This window comes from Anolis sagrei, chromosome 1 (assembly GCF_037176765.1).
Source record: "Anolis sagrei isolate rAnoSag1 chromosome 1, rAnoSag1.mat, whole genome shotgun sequence".
In the NCBI taxonomy this organism is placed as follows: domain Eukaryota; kingdom Metazoa; phylum Chordata; class Lepidosauria; order Squamata; family Dactyloidae; genus Anolis; species Anolis sagrei.
The window spans coordinates 195,877,260-195,898,706 of NC_090021.1; the positions used below are offsets into that span (position 1 = coordinate 195,877,260).

Genomic DNA, 21,447 nt, shown 5'->3' on the forward strand with positions numbered 1-21,447 from the left:
GGTGGAGACAAATATGCATTTATTATGTTGGGCTTTTTGAAGAGGAAGATTACCAACGTTCCCATTTGTAGTACTAAGGGAATCCTTCAAGCTCTTCCTATGCATAGCTGTTCAGCTTAACATATTTGAATCTAGCTTTCATATTATGTTCTGGGATGTAATGGTTACACTGACAGCCGTTGTAAATTCTGTTAATCAGCCAGCTGCACATTTAAGTAGATACATATTTTTGGCCTAGAGCATGTAATTTTTAATGAAGATAATGTTATTTCCGATACAGAGGACCTAGTAACCAACTTCTGTAAGGAATGAAAATTATTGTACAGTTAAACACACACACATACTTAATTCTAGATTGGTTTCCAGGGTTTTACATCAAACTGCAGAAATAGAAAGGTAATTGATACTAAAAATACATGTGCAGCCCATTTTCCTCCCATGTGGGTGACTGTGGTCTACTTTACAGAGGACATTTTTCCCAATTGACAATGCTCTATTGCAGTGGTTCTCAACTTGTGGGTCCCCAGGTGTTTGGGGCTACAACTCCCAGAAATCCCAGCCAGCTAACACAGGATTCTGCAGGCAACAGTGAGATGGGAAGGAGTAAACATTTGACAGAGCAATTTGCAATCAAAAAGCATTATTGCCATCGCTATAGGGACAGACCCCCATGCTTCTGTACAAAACTGTAAGTCCATGTGATGAAGTCCATAGTTGGAAGGAACCACAAGGGCCATCCAATCTAGTTCCTTGTTGTGTAGAAACACACTACCAAAGAACTCCTGAAAGATGCCCATCCAACCTCTCAGAAGACCACCCACCGGACAGTCCATTACACTGTTGAACTGCTTTTACTGTAAAGCCTAACAGTCAGGTGCTATATGTCACTGAAAAGTAGTTCAGTCCCTTTTGCGCATAGTAATGGCTGAAACTCTTAATGCATTGGAAAATGATTGATTAATCACAGAATTTTAAAAAGAAGAGCATATTAAATTGAGTTTAATCAGAGCTGTCTTTCTGAAGAAAATGTTCAGTACTGATGACATATATTACAGGGTTTTCTGGTACAAGTTTTATTTCAGAAAGAGTATGCTTAAGATGATGGCATTCAAAACCATAGATGATTTTTGGTTTGTCCTTCAGCAGGAGGTCAATTATCTTCACTAACTACCTTCCAGAACTACGGTACCTAGATTGAGATGACATTCTGATTAGTTATGTCTGTGATCAATTACTTTCAAAGCAGAGATTGATGTTTGAAAAATATTAAACCCTCTGACTTTTCAGATCATTATTCTTGTTACATTCATCATTCTGAATGCAACCAAAATTTCTTCTATTAATTTAAATGTCTACAATGTTTTCCTGATAATTATGCCTTTATATTTAATAGTTTCCACTTTCTTAAAACACATTCTCTTCTAAGTGCTACATTGTCTATCGCTTTATTTAAGATTTATCCAGAAAATTTGTGAGTGTATAATGGGAATCCTATTCAGAGCTGGGAAAGTTATTTCTCTCTCTCTCTCTCCCCCCCCACCCCCACTCAGTATACTGATTAGAATCTAATCTATTGCCATTAGTCATTCCTTTTTTAAAAAATAATTTGCTACATTATGTTGCTTTTATTTAAGGGAGTAAACAGAATGGTATGTTGTTGTTTATTTGCTCAGTTGCTTCCAGCTCTTTGTGACCTCATGGACCAGCCCATGCCAGAGTTCTCTGTCACCCCCAGATCCTTCAATGTCAAGCCAGCCACTTCAAGGATATCTGGCACTGCTGGCAGTACCGAAGATCAACAGGTCGGGGGTTCAAATCCAGGGGGAGCATGGATGAGCTCCCTCTGTCAGCTCCTGCTCTCCATACGGGGACATGAGAGAAGCCTCCCATAAAACATCAAAACATCTGGGCGTCCCCTGGGCAATGTCCTTGCAGACAGCCAATTCTCTCAAACCAAAAGCGACTTGCAGTTTCTCAAGTCACTCCTGACACACACACACAAAATCCATCCAAACAGAATGGTATAAAATATGAAACATATATATCAAAATGTTCTAAATGCCCTTCAAAATGAACTTTAAAAAGTAACTGGAAAATGTTATCACAGCAATAAAGTGACATAATTTTCCCAATTACATTACTCTAAGAGTTAATTTACATGCTAACTCACTGCAGGTAACTACATTACTTGCAACTCATAATTTAGATAGCCTGATCCTGCTTTAGCTTCTGTTATGTGGTCACTTTGTTTTCTAGTCATTACTTTAGTTCAGTCCAGGAATTATGCCTCATCATGAAACTTGAGTATATGCAAGGGATACAGAACTGTGTCCTATGGTCCCTTCTCAGTGTCCTCATGGATGTTGCTTCCAGGATTCCTGATATTCCTCCACTTTAACAGGCGAGTGTATGTGCATGTATCTCAATACATAGAGAAGCTTCCATACAAGAAGGAGGAAGCAGACGCCCAAACTGCATGGAGTATTCAACTCACAGTCATTGTAGATACTTCCTTCAGATCTTCCAAAAGAAATGGGAAAAGTTCAGGGATGAGGAGGTTGGGATCAATACATAGAAATGTCTTCCTCACCAGCTTTACTTCTTCCTTTTATGCAGGGCCTATATCTAATTGACAGTTAAACATTGCTATTTGCACACAGATATCAGAGGAGAGGGGAAGAGGGCTTTGTCTTCCATAATTCTTCCCCCAATGACATTTTCCTTCAGTCCCCAAATCTATATCCAATTTATAAAAAGCAAATCGCTGAGAAGTAGTCACATTTAGTAATCTTATATTTTCTATATTTTTGCTGACTTTGTTGGTCCCTAAGCTCTGTTTCCAACTGCTCAACTTAAATAATTGTAATGCTTTTTTATTGAAGGAAAATGTAATGGGGAGCTGGGGGCAGGGTTCTTATTTGAGGGCAAAAAGCTCATTTTGACCCTTCCCTGTAGCTACATCCCTGCTGGCTTCAAATACAAGCAAGTAATTCAGGGAAGATGTGTTATCTAGCACTAGAGGAGAAAAATAGAACAGTTTCCAAAAATATTAAATAGGATGTGTACAAAGTGAAGGAGGGCATTCCTGTTGGGAAGAGGGCATATTTGCCACCCCCCCCCCCAAAAAAAGCAAGATTGGAGAGCACTTAGTATATATATGCTCTTATGGTTTTAACTTGAATTGTTTTTAATATTAATGATTTTAATACTACACTACATCCTCGCAGTGATGTTGACCGGCTCTATCTGCCTCGAAGGTCTTGTGGCAGAGGACTTTTATAAGTAAAACAAGCTGTTGAAGAAGAAAAACACACCTTGGCAAAATATGTCAAGGAAAGCCAAGAACATGTTTAATTGAAGTCAATAATCGGAAACTTCTCAAAGCACAGCAGACAAAGAACAAGTACAAGAAAACTGCACTACAAACCAGAGCTGACAGCTGGCACAACAAAGCATTGCATGGGCACTTCCTTGACAAAATTGAAGGAAAAGTTGATAAGGAGAAGACCTGGTGATGGCTCACAAATGGAACACTGAAGAAGGAGACAGAAGGCCTGATTCTTTCAACCCAGGAGCAAGCCATCAGAACCAGTGCAAATGCAATTAAGGATTGAAAAATCAGCTGTTGACCCAAAATGCAGACTGTGCAAGGAAGCTGATGGAACTATGAACCATATCCTCAGCTGTTGCAAGAAAATTGCACAGATGGATTACAAATAAAGGCACAACTCGGTGGCTCAGATGATTCACTGGAACTTCTGTCACACGTACCACCTGCCAGCAGTAAAGAATTGGTGGGATCATAAACCCGCAAAGATAATGGAAAATGAACATGCAAAAATACTGTGTGACTTTCGAATCCAGACTGATAAAGTTTTGGAACACAATACACCAGGCATCACGATTGTGGAAAAGAAAAAAAGTCTGGATTATGTCGCCATACCGGGTGACAGTCACATTGAGGAAAAACAACAGGAAAAACCCATCCACTATCAAGACCTCAAAACTGCAAATGCTCTGGCATAAACCAGTACAGGTGGTCCCAGTGGTCATCGACACACTGGGTAGTGCAAAAAGATCTCAGACGGCATTTGGAAACAATGATCTGTCAACTTCAAAAGGCCACCTTACTTGGATCTGTGTGCATAATTTGAAAATACATCACACAGTCCTAGACGCTTGGGAAGTGTTTGACTTGTGATTTTGTGATATGAAATCCAGCATTTGCTGTGACATACTGTGCTTTTGTGTCAGTAAAATAATAATAGGTGTGATTGAATACAGAAGTCAACATAGTGATCTTGTTTGCTGTGTACTAATCTTGTTGTGTATCTAATGATGATGATGATGATGATGTAATTAAACATATGAAACATTCACAAGAGGGTTCACATTTGGGCATGGTGTGAATTCAAATAGAGTACTCTCAAGAACAAGGGAATTGTGTTTTTTGTCACTATTACTGTCACAGGCAATAACTGGTAGGATGCTTTTTTTTGTTCATGCACAGATTAACCCAGCAAACACAATAACAATGAACGTATTTTCCAGCAGAAAATATATATAGTTTTTTTCCTCAGGAATAAATGAGAAAACATGTGGAGTTTCAAATTTGTGACACTGCCACAACAAGGTCATAAATCTGTAGGAGGAGGATGTCACCACTGCATAGCGAAAATGTATTACTATTGCTCATTAGTTTCCATAAGAGCCCTTCCTCAGCCTATCAGTCCAGGAATGGAATGAATCATTCGGCTTTTGTGCACATATTCACTGTGAACTTTCTGACTCTTCATGGGTTCCCTAGATAGGATGCGGGGCAAGTCTAAAAATATTGTAAAAATATGAGGATTCCAAGGTCTTGCTCTATTCCTAATTTTATTACCTGTATCATTATATATAATTTAGTGTATTTCTTTCTTTCTTTTTTAAATTGGGAACCGTAACATTTCCAGAGGGCAGTAACCTGTGGTCAAATGAACTGGTTCCTGTGTTTTATCTTTTTGCATCTGCATCATTAGGCTGATTGCAATCCTTGCTCAGTGTCGAATTTCTCCTCCCATCCAACTTACTCTTGTGTGCTCTGTTTTTCCCTCCCGTGATTTGTTTCATCCGCAAGGTAGAGAGCGGAGAGCTTCCTCCCACATTCTCATTAGACCGCTGTCACATTCTGCTTGTTTTTCTTCTCCCCGCCCCATTAAGGGAGCAAGGAAAGCATGGCCAAGGCAAACCCTGTCCTTCAATTTAATTGGAAGCTGTGGAAAGTTTCTACCTGTAACCTTTGGATCCCTGAGGGATTGGCAGAGCCGCATAAGGGCCTTCCTCCCCCAGATTTCCCCTACAAAGTGTTGTGACCATGGGCCAATAAAGACACAAAGCCCTATGGCAGAGAGGAGAAAAATGTATCTATCTCAATGTTTGCTTGTGTTGGAATACCAGGAAATTATGCAGATCATATATTTCTTACAGTAAGAGCTCAGTGTTATTGTAAATATTGCTTAGCCGAGTTATCGGAAAAAACCAGCATGCAACATAATCAGGTTTATGGATTTAGTGCTATGCGGCATATGCCACCCGTACAAGCTTACAGCTCAGTATTTTGTATCAGTTAATTAAAAATCCATAATAAAACATCACTACCATATATTAAAGCCTTCACTTTACCTAAATGACAGATTTAAATGGTAGGAATAAGCTTCCTCATGACAACACTTAACTCCCCCGCCACCCCTAAGTTCAGTATAGATGGGTTGCAAGAAAATATTCGGCATTAAAAAATATTTGTTTTTCTCCATAAGAATTTTTGAAGTGACATTATGCCTGGAATCAATTTTTGGCTTGATTCAGCTATTATGCTGGATTGATACCAAACATTCTCGTTACAATCCACAAATCCTTGTGCAAAATAATGTGCCACTGTGAATAAAGATGTTGGCAGACTTCCTCAGAGATATCAAAGTAATACATAGCTTCCTATTTCATAGCACATCTACAAGCCACATCTTTGTAAGACCATGACAAATATGCTAGGCTGTCTCCTTGAATCAGATCCATGGTGTCAGGCTCAGGCCAAACGAAAAGAAATGTATTTTTTTCACCAATGAGAAATAAATTCTTTGTCTAGCATTTTGATTGTGTGCATACTTGAAAGCCTTCCATAAACTTAATGTGTGTCCATGTCTCCTAACCAGATGGTTAATGAGTGTGTGGGTGTGTGAAAGCAGAAGAAGGAAACATGGATGCAAACCTCACTTCCTTATTATTATTATTATTATTATTATTATTATTATTATTATTATTATTTGGGGTGCTTCTACCCCGCCCTTCTCAACCCCCTAGGGGGGACTCAGGCCGGCTTACAAAAGGCACAATTTGATGCCCAACAATTCACAAAATACAATACACAAATTTACCATATAATGTCAACATTAACTAGTTAAAACAATAAAAAACAATAGTTAACTACAAGTTTATAATTATTAGTAATACTCTCTCAGTCCAGTTCCAAAAAGATTTCAGAGGCAGATGGCTGAAGATCTTCACTAAGATAGAGGGAAAAAATTTGCTGACAAAATGGATACTTCTGCATGAAGAAAGAAGAGAGATGGCTTAGTGAGGTTTTGAGCACCAAGAAACAAGATAATACATTTTGATTTTTAGGAAAACATTTTAATTTTTAATTTACCACATTGAGTGTAATCAAGTCTTATCAAGCTTTGTTGTTGTTTGGCTTGGTATTGTGATATGGCCTAAGGGCTAATCAATAATAATAATAATAATAATAATAATAATAATAAGAAGAAGAAGAAGAAGAAGAAGAAGAAGAAGATACGCAACAAGATGAGTCCACAGCAGACACTCTGCTGGCTGTTGTAGTGTATCACATGTTGGATGATGATGATGAGGAGGAAAACAGTTAAGACTAGGTCTACAATCCTTGCTCAATCATGGAAACCCTCCAGGAGACCTTGGGGAAGTCACATTGTCTCAGCAGCAAAAGCAATGACAAACCCCTTTTGAACAACTTTGGCTTTGATAGGTTGGAAATTATTTCAAGGCAGGCAACAACAAGAAAGCTAAGTACATATTTTATTTTCAGGCATGTTTGTACTTTCATTTTGATGAAGAGCAGCCATGAATTCGAAACACCAGGCATAATATAGAAAATATGCAATCTTTATTATTTAGTGTGATTATTCCTTCTGATAGGAGCCCCCAGTTGTGCAGTGGGTTAAACCCCTGTGCAGCAGGACTGAAGACCAACAGGTCAAAGGTTTGAATTCGGGGATAGCGTGAATTAGCTCCCTCTGTCGGCTCCAGCTCCCTGTGCGGGGACATGAGAGAAGCCTCCCACAAGGATGGTAAAACATCAAAACTTCCGTGCATCCCCTGGGCAACGTCCTTGCAGACGGCCAATTCTCTCACACCAGAAGTGACTTGCAGTTTGAGAAAAAATCCTTCTGACAGCCATTTAAGCTTTAACAGAATTAAACCAGACTTTGTAAAACTATAACTCCCATGATTCCATAGCATTGAGCCATAGCAGTTACTGTCATATCAAACTGTATTAATTCTGCAGTGTAGATGTGCTCTAAACCTTAGAGTAGATTTGCCCGCTGACAAATGGGAACCACTAGATGCTGCTGCTGTTGAGGTTGCACAATCACCTCCCTGAAGAGTCCCACATTTTGGCCTTTTTCTTTAACTCAACTGGAGAAGAATGTAAAAGGATACCATGAAGATATAAAATGGATAGGTGATAATTTTGCCAAGGATGCATTTGAAAACAGTTGGAGCCAATAGGGAATTAAGCAGTTGACCTATTGAACTAAGGAATCATCAGAGAGTATGTGTATTGTCTAGCTGTTACTATTGAGTCTCTTTTTCCCAACTGCTTGTCCATCCTCCTCTACCCCATTAACTTTCTTCTTCCAGCCACAAAGATATGTAGACCCACTTGCCATCTGAGACCCTCATCTACACAACTATATAATGCAGTTTGAAGTTGCATTATATGGTCAGTGTAGATGGGGCCAAAGTCATACTTCCAGTGTTGACAATTGAATGGTTCAGATGAGGATCCTTGCTGACACTTAGTTTGCACTTCTCAGAAACACAGAAAGAGAATGAGAACAAGCAAAAATACTAAAAAGTGGAAACCAATTTATGATACCTTGAAGGAGAAAAGTCAAGAAGGAAAAAATCAATCAACAGAGGAAGTCAAAACAACCAAAGATGTTTGGTATTCTTTCAGATGAGGTCTGAAAAACCCTTTGACTAGAAGCACAGGTGCCACAGATAACTTGGAGTTTTTGTGATCAGCAATATTAGCTGAAAACTTTGTCTGGAGGATTGTTTTTTAAAAAACTTTTTACTACTACTACTACTACTACTACTACCACCAACACCTTAACACCTTAAATGAGAGCCTTGCAACCTCTCATTTGTAATTCTTGTAATGCCTTCTGTGTGGGTCTAGCTTTCAAAATGGTACACAGACTTCAACTGGCTCCAATAGGGCAGTCAGATGGAGTGGGAATCATGTGGGTTCAGATGTTGTTGGGCAACAACTTCTGTGCACTGCTTGCACAGATAATGATGAAGAATTTGGAAGACTCCAGCGGCACCCAAAGGACCAGCCTTCATCCATATCTACTTAAAGGCAGCCATAGAATTGAAGAATTGGAAGGGGACCCATAGGCCCTTTGCTCAGAGCAGAAACCTGAGCTAGAGCACCCCCAACAGGTAAGAAAGAGACCTTGTCACTGCTCTAGGTAATTAATTTAATTGCTGAACAACTTTTACCCTCAAGAAGTTCCTTCTGTCTGAGAAGCCTCTTCAGATACACCCACAAAAGAAGATGGATTTCATCACCACTCCCCATTTTCAAAGAGAAAATACCACTTTTCTGCCAGCAAATTGATTATCATCAGTGGCCCCCCATTTCTCAAACATTGTATTTCAGGCCATAGGCCACTTTCTAATTTTGATGGATTTCATTTCAGCTTTATTAATTACAACATTTAAAAACTGCTTAGTAACCATTTTTTTTACAAATGTAAAAATATAGAATTCAGAAAAACAGAAAAGAAGTATAAAACAAATTATCTAACTTGATTTATACTTCTTTTTTGTTATTCTGAATTCTATATTTTTACATTTGTAAAAAATGGTTACTAAATAGTTTTAAAATGTAATTAATTAATTAATTAAGCATCCTTTGTTTTGAACTATAACATACAGATTTAACTAGAAGACTACCATCTTACTAAAAGTACAGGAATATCTATTCTGGGTCCTAGGAAAAACCACCTTGAAAAACCAGGAGGTATATCCTTACATGCCTAATATCTGAGAAGGGATGGCAATATAGCCTTAAAGTCACTTAAAGTCACTCTACTTGACAATCACTGCTAAGATATGTCATGACGTTGTAAATAAGGCCGCTTCCAGACAGCTGAAGAAAATCCCATATTTTCTGCTTTGAACTGGAATATAAGGCAGTATGGACTCAGATACCCAAGTTCAAAGCAGATATTGTGGGATTTTCTGCCTTGATCTTCTGGGTTATATGGCTGTGTGGAAGGGCCCTAAGGAAGAGCATATGGTTGTAGGTAGCTTGTTTTCACTTCGCATATGCAACAAACTTCTTCAGATCAATGCAAGAAGAAAGGGGCCATCGATACTAGAGATGGAGAGAATAGCACAATTCTACTGGTTTTTACACTTGTTCATTCTCAACATCATCTATTATTACTTCTGCTACTACATAGTTACTACTACCTAGTAAAGCTGGTACTATAATTTATTTTCTGTATTCTCTGCATTGTTCAAACACTACTTCCAACTCCCTGTATCTTTGTAAGCAAATCTATTTTTTCACTTCTGATTTCAGTGCTTATGAACTTTGTAAGGCAGTTACCATCTGCTGCTGTGTTTAATGTCCAGGAAGAGAAAGAGAGGACAAGGCAGAGGAAGTTCATGGCAAAGAAAGTAAAGGAGTTAAATTTTACTTTCCATGATTAACAGTGGGAGCAATTCCATAGCTACTTGAGAAGAGTCGCGGAAGTGCCAAAGGCAATCCTCTTATGTAAGGCACTAATTTAGCTCCTTCAAAACAGGTGCACATGATGGAGGTAGTTTGCAAAGAGTTTGCAACTTTACTTCCACCCACTCAGAAAATACTGCTGATTTTTTTAAAAAAAACAGGAGGGGAAAAAGAGGAAGAGGAGGAGGACGAGGGAGGGAGGGAGGGAGGAAAAAAAAAAGAATGAGGATGATGACAACTATTAGTAATATTCATAGTAGAATTACTAGTAGTGCAAAAGCTCAGTTCTTCCTGAATTGGCTTCTATTTCCTATTCAATGACTGCTATAAAAGATAAAAGAAGGGAAGTACATGAGAACAATAGATTGTTGTCCTCGGGAAGAAAAAGCACAGTTCTCTTTAGCAAATTTGTAGTTGTTCTTGGGAGACTATGATGAAAGACGATGAGGTTGATCATCATGTATGTGATGAATCCAGGAACTACTGGTGCCATCATATAGGTACACAGTCTTACCAGCTATATAGCATTATTGTATCACCTTATGAACTGGAAATCATGTGGCAAAGAAGAGAGAAACCTTAAGCAAGGGAAACACTTTAGTATAACACAAGAACAGTTCAAGAGATTGTGATCCCAAGACTTTGAACATTCTTAGAAGTAAGCAATAATTGTCAAAGAAAATGTTACCCTTCTGAAAACTTTGCTAAAGCCTCAAACAAAAGACCATTCAGTGCTGATTTAATTGTGTCATTGCTATGTCTTGAAGTGGCTGGCTTGACTCTCAAGGAGCTGGGGGTGGTGACGGCTGACAGGGAGCTCTGATGTGGGCTGGTCCATGAGGTCTTGAAGAGTCGGAAATGACTGAACAAATAAACAACAACAACTTCTATGTCTGTGTTATTTTATTGCAATGCCACCTAAAATAATAACATAAAGCAATGTGGACTTGAAATGCATAATATGTTTTGAATGTCAGGACCCAGAGCTTGAACAAGTATAACACATAACTCAACATGGGTTGAGTTTTTCACTCAGGTACATTATGAACTAGAAGATCAGGTTTTGGGACTACAGAATATGATGCGTCAGAAAGAAACAGAAACTTCATGATAACTGAGAGTTATACTATGTAATTGTATTGTTTATTTATTGTACTGTATGCACAATGGCATAATGTCTCAGATATTCAAGAAAATATATTATTATGATGATTGATAGTCATCGATGCTTCCACCTTTCATGAATTTATCTTGTTCCTTTTTGAAGCCATCCAAGTTGGCAGCCATCTCATGGAAGTCCCAAATTGGTCATCATTTATTTCTAAATTATGGAAGAAACACTTCCATAATTTAGAGAAGCTTTACTTGCTTTTCTTTTCTTAAACTGAGTAGGCCCAAACATGATCAATTTCATCTTAGAGAAGTTGCCCCAATCCCTTGCTATTTTTGGTTACCCCTTTTCTTCTGCTTTGTAGGACACGACTATGGAGAGAGGTGGATTATGGGATCAGATTAAGACGTGACACAGAAGAGGAGAATGGCTTTATTTGTGCATTGAAATAGCATCTTAGTATTAAACTCCTGCTGTATAAGCTTCCACCAGGCAGGCTTCCTGTAGGATGCCTCTTATGTTTTGAAACTGTCAATGCTGGCTATCTTGTTGAAGTTGAAAGCAGAGACATCTTTACTGGTGACAATCTACAGGCCACCAGCAATCTTTCACATCCTGGTTACAACCCTGACTATGATATACAGTGAGCAGGATTTTTTAAGAAGCCATGTGAGGACAAATATATTTGCAAAAAATTAAACAGGACACCGGTAAGCCATCATCAGCAGTTTTACTGTGTTGTATTTTTCAGGGAATTGGTAGCATCTACTAAAGCCTCTGTTGTTCAGAGAGTCTGGGAGACAATATGCTTTGAGATGTTATTAATACTTATCCAAAGAACGACCCAGCAAAGCTGAGTTATTTAGTTTTTCTCCTGAGATGCCATGCTGTTAATCAAATATAATGAGAAGCTAAGCCGTATTGGCAAGAAGACTCTTGTGTAGAGATCCAAAAGCATAGGATATTTTTTATTTTTGAAGGTGAAAAAGAAAAGCTGGAGATGAGAGTAACGGAATACTCACAGATTTGGAAATGAGAAAAATGGGTCTGTGATCAAGAATATGGTCCAGTTGAAAGAGCATCTGGTGTGAGGTTGAGGATCTTGTTTGAAGTTTGATCTGAGCAGCCTGAAGGGAGGTGTTGTTTCTGGTTCATTCGTCTGCAAAAGAGAAATAGTAAGTTATTCCAAAAGGTTGTTGTGAGGAAACAGCATGGCTACAAGAACAGAGGCAAAAATCCCATTGAAATAAATGCACATGAGAGATGACAAAGACTAGAGTTTTCCTCTGGGGAACGGGGGAAGTTTCCAATCACAACGGAGCAAAGTCAGCAAACTGTGGAGAAAAGCTCTCTGGGAAGCATTAACATATTCCTAAAAATAGAATCTTCCTCCGGAACACCTGAAAATGGAATATGTTTGGAATAAGTCCACTGAAAAATAAGGTAAAATGAATAACACAGCCCTGGTATTAAACAGAGGCTCCTGTTGTATTTACATTTATACTATGGAAAACATTTGAGCTTTCCAACAAAACAGCAGACACCTAAATAAATCAAATTAATTATGCTCATAGTCTCAACTTATAGATGGTTCATTTCTTTTTTTAAAAAGACACATTTTCCACCCTTTTTCATTTCTTATATTTTTCTATTATAAGTTTCAATGCATAGTTTAGTTTTCCCCTATGTATTTATGGTTTTATTTTATAGTTTATTTAAGTGTATTGCTCCTGATGTGTAGTTTTATATATTTTTTCTGTTTAATAAATATTTTTAAAAATGCCTTCTGAAAGCACCTTGTGTATTACAATACCCAGTAATACAATGATTTTTCTCAAAGGTCTGTCTCTGTGTGTGTGCATCCTAGAAATCAAGAATCATTGCTTGAATTTTTACCCTGGCTGGTAGAATAAATTTGAGGCTCGTTCATAAAGGCCGAAGCAAAGACCAACTAATTGGTTACTGCAAAACAAATACATTACAGGGACAGATCTTTTCTCAGTTTGCTTCAGGGTCTGCCCACTTTGTCCAAGAACCACCTCTAAACTCTCTTCCTTCCTCTCTTTCAAGGAAGTGCCTCTATGTTACAAGAGCCACTACATTTCAGTATGGGTTCCTGTAAAACCAAATAGGTCAGAAAATTGCATTTTAATCAAAACGGCAGAGCACCAAATGTTCTGGGCTTTCTCCTTAACTCCATGCCTGAAAGAATCTATGCAAATCTAATCCCAACAAGGTCTGGGGGGGGGGGGGGGACCCCTATGCAATATCTGTCAGACTTCTGGCTCTTACTCATTGAATTTAAATTCCTACCAGAAAATCCATTTCTCACCTTTTCTACTTCAAAGTTGCCACAGACCATCATCATGCCAACCTCTTCCATCCTGCCAAGTTTCATACCCATCAATAGAATGTTTTATGACTATAAGGCACAGACACTAATGTCTCTCATCCAATAATTCATTATAATGACAGAAAGCAATTTCTTCCATTTAGCTTTGACACAGAGCCTGGACTACCTTTTGTGGTTGCTTTTCTCTCAGTCTCCTTATAGCATTGCCACCTTTCTTTAAGGATCAGCTCTAAATTCTCTTGCTAATATTCTTCATAAGGAGGTTCCCCTAATATAATAACAGCCACCAATACATTCTACATTGCCTAATTAATTATGAGTAATAATAATCAATCCTGGTCTGTCCTCCCAAACCTACTTTAACAGCCTTCAGTTGCACCAAGCTGTGGAGTTCTGCTCAACTAGTGCCTGAAATACAAAAGGAAGATGATTCTTTCACCCTCTTATGAGCAAGTAGCTTTGGACATGGAATGATGACATGGATTTTGCTCCTTATTGTTGTAATCTCATCATTGATGGAACAGAGGATGGGTCGAAGATATCCAGATGAGAAACTCCCTCCTGTCTCTGTTGACAAAGATCTTAACTGTTCTGAACAGGCTGCACCATGAGATGCAGAGCTAACCTTAAGAAATAGGGCTACAAAGTGGAGTCCACGACATGCGAGTGCGGAGAAGAGCAAACCACAGACCAACTGCCACAACGCAACCTGAGCCCTGCCACATGCACAATGGAGGACCTTCTCACAGCTACAACAGAGGCACTCCAAGTGGCCAGCTTCTGATTTAGCATAACGCTGAGTTCTTTTTAAAAACTTTGTGTTTTTAAATGCATTTTAACTGTAACCTCAACTTGCTTTGGACACAATAAATAAATATCATTTTGAAAGCAAAATGAAAGCTTTAACCCTCTGCACCTCAATTGCCAGTTGAATGAACAGAGTCCCATCACTTGATGTGGCTTCTGGCTTTTAAGGTCCCCAAATCCCCTCAGGATTATTATTATTATTATTATTATTATTATTATTATTATTATTATTATAAGGTAAGTTGAAGGAATTGGGGGGAGGGAGGCTGATTCACCATTGGGGCAATAGCTCGATAATTGTGAATGGTCTTACAGATCCATAGCTATATGAATTCCTAACTACAATACAGAATGACAGCCAGTAGGCATGAAAGAGAATGAATTTAAGCATAAAAATATATTTATGTGTAACGTGATCCATTCCTTCCAATATAAGTTAAGTTTAGTATGACTCTGGTATCCATAGAGGATGCATTCCTGAACTTATCAACAACACCAACATTTTTATTATGGTCCAAAGAGCCTTATTACACTGTAGCATACAAGTTATATAGATAATGAGATTAAGAACATCATGTTGATTGAGGACACAAATGGATAAAATTTGCAAACAGTAAAAACTGCTTAAAATACACATTGGGTAAAAACAAAGGTAAAAGACTATAAGAAGTGCCGGTGTATTTCAGCCTCAAGGTATGCGGGTAATAAGATTAAGAACAGTCAGTTGATTGAACACACAGATGGGTAAAAATTACAACAGTTAAAAACTGCTTAAAATACATGTTGGCTAAAAACATAGACACAACACTACAAGAAGTGTCTAAAATTGGGAAATGTCTAATTCTGGCTGCCTCAGAAAGAAACTTGACAACCACCAAGGTCATGTGGGGAAGGTTGTCACTAAGAGGAAACTTCACATAAAATTGTTCTGAACTTGCTGGTAAATTCCTTAGTAGGAGGTTGATGATGTCTTCTCGGGCCTGTTCATAGAAACTGCACGACAGTAGAATGTGGTAGATGCACTCTACTTCCTGTTTGTTACATGGCCAGAGTCTTTCATTGTATGGAATACCTGCAAATCTCCCACGTAGCAATTCAGACGGGAACACATTGTACCTTGCTTTGGAAAATAGGCAGTGGTATTTGGCTACCGTCAAGTTCTTTAGATAGTCTGTTGCATGAAAAGGCCCAACATAATGTATGGACAGCAGGCATGTAGCCGGGGGGGGGGGGGGCTCGGGGGGCTTCAGCCCCCCCGAAATTTTCATGGTGGTTCGTGAAAAGGCCTTATTGGTGCATTATTTAAACTGTTACGTTTATTCATATCATGATCTAATCACCATACTCAATATATCCCATATGCATGGGGGTATTGGGGTAATGATACAAAAGGTTTGCTAGGCTAGACCTTCTTTCACTCAGACTCAGCCCCCCCGAAACCCCCCCTGAAAAAAATTCACCCCCCCCCCCGAAACGAAATCCTGGCTACGGGCCTGATGGACAGGGCACTAGGAGAGCAAGATACATAAGAGCGAGAGCACAGTTCACAAAAGGCAATGACCCACTATCTCTGTTTGATTGATTTAAGAGCCATGTCAAAACTTATCATGGAAATAGGACACAGTGGATAATATTGAAATGAATGACTTCTATGGTTAAGTAGATACCATGGAGTCTTACTAGAGGACCCAAAAAAAATCTTAAAGAAGTCTCTAGATTCTCCAGCAAAACTCTATGATAAGTACAGGTAGGAGTATACCACAGAATCATGTGAAGGACCTTGAAAATTTATAGAAAGCACATATTTTGTTAAATGTGGGTAAGAGAAACCACTAGTACTGGTTCAGCAAATACATGAGGTTTGTATTGTACACAATGCCTTGAGGTGGGAGGATGCATATATTCAGCATTCAGAGAGGCACCTTCAGTTTCTCACATTGGGTTAGGAAGTGTATGTCAGTGAGAAGACTGTCAGTGCTATCCTCTTTAAGATGGGATATTAAATGTATGGGCTAGCTCATATTCAAACATACAGTGGCAACATTGCGAGGCAGGTAATTGCTGCATTGGACTGTTTGAAGTTGCCTACATTTAGTTGTATCATTTCCTTTGGGGTGAACTTTTTGTTTCCTTTCCAATGTTGCTGAGATTCTGCTTCCCTGACTATGCTGGTTCTAATAGCTAAACAGAGTTAAGGGCCGTCAACTTCTGGAGTGCTCCAAGTTATTTTCCACAGCTGAGTTCAGGAAGGGAAGAAACAAACAACAATGTTACGGGCTTCTCAAAAGCAAATACATTAATGGGAGACTTGGACAATTTTCCAAGCACTTTAAGAACAAATAAATAGATTCTCATCCAAAGTGTCAATGGCGTGTCACAGTGGAAATGAAGGTGAGAAAAAAATGTTCTATTCACAGCAACAATGGCTTCATCAGAAGCAACTGTATTCTCTTGAAAAGGCACATGTCAATATGTGGCATGCACACAGTGGAAAAATAATTGTACAAATTAAATGGTACTCAAGGAGGAAAAATGAAACAAAGGAAGCCTCCAAACCACCCAGGCCTGAAGCCCAAATCGGTAATGAATGGAGGCAGAAGGGTAGCGTTAGATATGCAAAATGGAATGCATCAATTTAATATTAGTTATGGGTTTGAATCCAGAGCAGCTGAGCCCTCACAAAGCAAGACAAAACGGAAATAGAAAAAGGCTGAATGCTCATTGAAATTAACTCTTAACTCTTGATTGACCTCTGTAAGATGGTGCTGTCAAAAATCACTTATATCTATATGTTGTTGTTGTTGATTATGTTGATGTTGTTGTTATCATTGTGTGCCTTCAAATCTTTTCCAACTCATGGTGACAGAGAGGTGAACACAACATAGGGTTTATTTGGCAAGTTTTGTTCAGATGAGGTTTTGCTTTCATCTTTATCTGAGGCTGAGAGAGTGTGACTTGCCTAGGATCACGCAGTGGGTTTCCATGGCTGAATAGGAATTTGAACCCTGGTGTTCAGAGCTGTAGTCCAACAGTCCAACTGAAACACCATGTTGGATCTCAAAAAAGCCTTAGAGCACTCAGTATTGCCAGGTGGCTTCCCATCCAAATACTAATCAGACCCGATTTGCTTAGCTTCTGAGATCAGACATGTGTGGCTATGCTAAAATGGTACTGCCATAGGTATGTGTATGTAGGACATATATTTGCTCATATGCAGACTGCAATTTTTCACAGACAATATGTGAACACTAGTGAATGAATGGATAAGTCTATGGGCAGTGTTTTGTAAGGACGTAACAAATGTTTGCAAATATTTTGGTCTTCAGCACACTGAGAAACCATATTGGAAATATAGTCAATCATCATGACATTTTTCACATTTTGACATTTTTGGAAAAAGAACATTGTCCATGCACAAAACATGCCAGGTTATTCAAAACACAGCAATTTTGTGCAGACAACACAAACAGAAGGCATTTTTTGTGCTAATAAATCAGAAAACCAAAACAAATCATTCAAAATTTCTAAACATTCACCAAAGAGAATGAACACTTTAACATTCTTTGCTCTTATAAATGGAAACAAAATAAGCAAAGACTGATGTCCCTAGAATTTGGCAACCTTCTGGTGCTTAACAGTGGTAGGGTCAACACTACCCAGACTGAAATGTGTTGTAAACAGGAAGGAAAAGCCAAGTATTCATGCTGGCAGATAGCTTAGATGACAAAAGCAGTGAGGCAAGAAATAAGCTATAAAATGCTTAGTACTATATTTATATTTGTGGTCCATAGGTCACATTTTACAGATGGAGAACATTGTGGTATGGCAAAAAGTTAATCTTTCAAGAACAAGTAGTGAACCCATGGTAGAAAACCCCTTTGCAAAAATGGCTATTATTGTGCATCTGAGTATATGCAGAGTGCTTTCCCTGAATCAACTGCAGCTTCCGCCTTACAGTATTCAGCAGACACTTGATTAACAAAAACTCAAGTAACCAGCAAAAAACTCCTGAAGAAATAATACTTTAAATAAAAAAATATTTTTATAATATAGTAAACAGTAAAATTATATTATAACAAGCTTATCTTTATTTGCTTTCAATTACTATATTTCAATATCAATATCATGTCAAAACAGAGTTTGTGGTATGCAGTATATAGTATTAGGCCTATTTTAATAGTACCTCTCAAGTAACCAGAAACTCAATTTATCCGCACCTATTAATCTCCATAAGTGCCGGTGAATTGAGTCTACAGTCTTTGGAATTAAAAAACTGGCTGCATCTCAACAAATGAAGAATCCTTAAGCAGAAATTACCATTAAACAATAATCATACACACCAACTGTCCCAATTTGGCAAAACATCTCTGACCAATCCTTTGCAGTCCCCCTTTTCCAACTGCATAAAAATGTCCCAGTTTCTCTTTCCTCTCCAATTTCCCCTCTTTGTCATCAGCTCATTTCCACTGCTGCAGAATAAAAATATTCAAAATAAAAATGTAATTTGCACTCAACTGATTTAGTATAGAAGAGAGGAAGAGGCAAAATCCTACCCTTCCTGGCAAGTTCTGACAAAAGCAAACTGCTGCAGAGTTTGCAAATTGCTAAAAAACACTTCTTAGATTATCTGTTCTTCATCACTAACAATGTTTGCCATCTTGGCCACCCCCTGTTGCTTGGCCACACATGCCTCAGTTTTCGTCTGTTGGAAGGCATTAATAATAGTGGACCTCTAGGCACCCACAAAGTGATTTCCCCAAACCACTGAACAATGTTTTGATTCCCCCCTCCTTACATAATATGAGAAGTCAGGATTTACAGCATGACAGCATATCTCCCATAAAAAAGAAAGACACCTCTCTCATTAGAAATTACTCAAGAATATTACCTCCAAAAGCAACAGACTGCAACACATGCATTCTGTCCTGGACAAACACCATCCTTTCAAAATGTTTGCAAAATTCAATCCATTTCCACAAGTCCCCCTCTCAATCTTGTCCAAAACAACTGACCTTTCCTCCTCCTTCAGTACCAGAATTGGTGGTATTGGGATGCCAGAACTTCCAGGGATCTGGGTATTTCAGTTGTAAGGCTGTGTCCTGGAATATCTGGATCAAGTACTTCTTGGCATCTGAAACTCTCCTTCCCACCTCCAGACTCAGAATCCAGGAACCAACTGCCTCCAAACACACTCTTGGTTTAGGGTTAAACATATCAAGGCACGGCCCTCCACAAAGTTTTTCCTTCCATAAAACTATCCCCACCCCTCAATATTCTTGTATCAGCAATATTCTTGTATCCTTAATCAAATCTAGCAATGTACCCTTAATCAAATTTTCATTAAAAAGCCTTACAGATGCATTCTAGCAAAACATTTAAGTGAAAGTCTATGAGGGTCTGGATCTCATACTGTATATCCCTCACTTGATTTATCTCGCCTCGCATCTCTCTATTTCTTCACCTGCATCCAGTCTTTTGCTGCATCTCCTATTTGTGTACACTCTTTCTGCCCATTTTCACCTAATTTCAGTGGACAGGAGAATGAAGCAGTGGCAAAAAAAAAAAATCAAATTAGGACTTTAGCACTGAGGCTTTGGGGAGGAATGTTCTGCTGTTTGGATGTAAGGCACAGAGTGCCAAAATGCAATCCATTGATTCTAAGCATCATGTTGGATTTCACTTTCTCGACCCGATCTAGAAATGTCGACTTATGTCATCAAACATTACACTCCCTCCCGCTATTTATTGGCTTCATAAAAAAGTTAATAAAAATTACAGAGGTTTCTATAGTCTTGCAGCAGTTTTTTTTTGTGTTCGCTGATCCCAGATGTGAAAAGAAAAAGAAACATAGCTATTTTTGAATGATTCCAAGAGAGGCTGACCCTCTGCCCCACAAAAAGGGACTCTGAAAATTGTGTTTGCCCCAGCAGAAATGGGATAGTTAGAAGGAATGAGACCTGTTATTTTAAAAATAAAATGCTATGATGCGATTTTAGTAAACGTTTCCTCCACAGCTGAATGGTAGCTAATTTAAACCTGGCATCAGCCTTACATAAAAGTCCCTGGTTGGCGGGGGGGACGGGGGACGACACACTTCCTGAAAGCGGTTCATATGCTCATCCTTATTACTCAGTGAAGGACTACTTGTTCCTCTACAGTCTCTGCTATTTGTGTCCAGAAGGGAACTGCTCTGGTTACACTACTTAGAATTGGCAGGAGGAGTAATCCTCCTCAGCAAATGCCTTGTCCGGCAGTAATTTTCTTTACATGCTGGAAGTATATTTCTGCCTGGATGGTGAACTTAGTGTAGAAGGAGGCAATGTTTCAGATAATCCAAATGTTAGTTTGGTGAGACCAATGGGACTTCATACTTCTTTATCCTTCCCTCTCCACCTCAAAGACTGCCAGTGTCATCTGGGAGACTCCTTTCAATGCAGTCCAAGGCACTTCATTGTACATCATTGGGGTGGTGTTCTAGACAGTCAATGGTGTAGAATGATGGGAACTGCAGTTCCAATGACATACAGAAGGCTACACACACCCCTCCTCATAAGTATATCATATCATCCTTATAACAGTCCTGTAATTCACTGCTTCTTAAATGGTGGGTCCCAACCCCAAGTGGGTCCCCTTAGCTCAATGTTGGGGTCTCAAAAAGTTTGGAAACAATAAAAGTTTTCTGAACATCACTTAGTGGCTGTTTTAGACATTGACACAAATCTGTTCTGCAATGTTTACAGTGGACTAGATAGAACAGTAGTTCCCACCCTGTGGTCCATGGATCATCACCATTACTACACTGTTGCAACAGGAACTACTGGTCTCACAAAACCCTCTTATAGTGCCTAGGCTTATTAAATATGGTTTCTGTTGGCGAGCTGATGAAGACTACTGGAGGTATCAGAAGCCAGTGCTGACGTGTTCTATCCAATGCAATTTTCTGAATCAGCACCCCAAATAACCAAACCGAATCTAAAGTTGACCAAAAACCCATTCATAACCCTTTTGGTACTAATGTTGGAGAGTGGTCTCTGGTCAAAAAAAGGTTGGGAATTACTGCTGCAAAAGATGTTTCACCTGTACTTCATAAAAAGGAAAATCAGCCTGCTTAGGAAGCCTTACAAATGC

The 21,447-nt window shown here is 38.8% G+C and overlaps 1 protein-coding gene across 7 annotated transcripts in view; it reads right to left on the bottom strand.

The window, feature by feature from the left end:
* Positions 1-21,447, bottom strand: part of B3GALT1 (beta-1,3-galactosyltransferase 1) — a 391,634-nt gene that overhangs the window by 9,277 nt on the left and 360,910 nt on the right. For all 7 annotated transcript variants that reach the window (XM_060778436.2, XM_067471829.1, XM_067471826.1 and 4 more), the window contains one exon: positions 12,182-12,318. The gene's annotated coding sequence lies outside the window, so the exon portion shown is untranslated. The remainder of the gene's footprint in view (positions 1-12,181; positions 12,319-21,447) is intronic.